Genomic DNA, 1,556 nt, shown 5'->3' on the forward strand with positions numbered 1-1,556 from the left:
GCTTTTGGGCTCTGTCTGTCTTTCTTTGCGGTCGGCAGATGGCTTCTGGAAAGGTGGAGAATGGAATGATTCTGGAATGGAAGCTGAAGTCACAAGTCCGTGTTCTGTGATGTCTTCTGAAATTCCCCATCCTGCCATTCCATGCTCCCCATCCCCAGAAGATGCTCTTTCTAATGCTTGTATTCAGGAGTCTGTACCCAGCATTCATGGGGGCCGGGGGATTGAGGCGTCACCCAGAACCTGCTGTGTGGCTTCCAGCAGGTTCCTCTACTTCTCTGGCCATCAGGTTCATTCTTCTGAAGTGTCATGGCCTCTCCCGGGGCTAATGCTAGGATTGGTTCTAGGTGCTCATCAACAGGGGCCAAAGAGAACTGGTCGAAATGTCACCTAGGGGTCAGCATGGGTGTGTGGTTGAGGGATCAACTTGCCTTCCCGCCAGTGTCCTTCAGGGGAGCCCAGAATGCTCACTGAGGATTCTTAGGACAGGGCTTTGGCTGTTCCCCTTCTCCCTGTGATGACCAAATGCAGAACTGGCCCCCCTCCTTTGATTTCCCCAAAGCATCTGCTCACACAAAGACAAGGGTGGGGCTGACTTGACTGGTGATTTGCAGGCAGCCATAGGGGTTTATATCACCCACTTGACAGGTCTGATGTGAATTTAGAACCGAATATTAAACACCCCAATTCTGAAATGTTCCTTGATCATCCCCAGCACATAGAATGTTTTACTGGTCAACTCTTCTCCTGCGGTCCCCTTTCTTCCTCCATGTTGCTGGGCCCTCTCCCACCTTTTTCTCTCAATTTTGGATGACTTTCTTCCCATCTCCTGGGGCATCCCTAGGAGCTGAATATTTCTTTACTATACCCAGCAACCCAGCACTTGTATTTCTGAGCTAATCCAGTGGTTCTCAATTCTGGCTGCACATTAAAATTGCCTGGAGGAGTTAAAAAAATACAAGTGCCTGGAACCCAATCCAGATCAATTAAATCAGAAGTTCCGGAAAGGCTAATTGCTGCAACTAACAATCATAACATCTCAGCAACTTAACAACTTTATTGTTCATTTCTTGCTCACATCACATCTGATGGAGATCGGGTGGCACCCCTGGTAGTGATTCAGGGATCCAGCCTCTGTTTCACATTGTGACACCACTGTTTTTAACAAGTGATTCCCCAGGTGTCATGGAAAAGGAACAGAGATTATGTAGGAAGTTGCTGAGGGATTTTATGGGCTAGGGCTCTCAACTCACAGCCTTTTGGCCAGAAGCTAGTCACTGGGCCCTGGATTACTGCAAGGGAGGCTGGGAAATGTAGTCTTTCTTGGTGATCTGGAAGAGGAAACAGGATCTAGCCAGTCTCTACCAGGCTGGGCATGAACCCCTGGAAGCAGTACGTTTTGAAGTCTCCCTCAGTGATCCTAAGGTGTAGCCAAGTTTGCTGGCCACTGTGCATCTGTTTTGGCCATACCTGTGCGATGGACGGAATTCCCTGTTACGTTCTAGAAGTTAAGCCCTGGCCAGTCGATCTTATTGTTTGCAAATATTTTCTCCCAGTCT

Source organism: Vicugna pacos, chromosome 16 (assembly GCF_048564905.1).
Source record: "Vicugna pacos chromosome 16, VicPac4, whole genome shotgun sequence".
NCBI lineage: Eukaryota > Metazoa > Chordata > Mammalia > Artiodactyla > Camelidae > Vicugna > Vicugna pacos.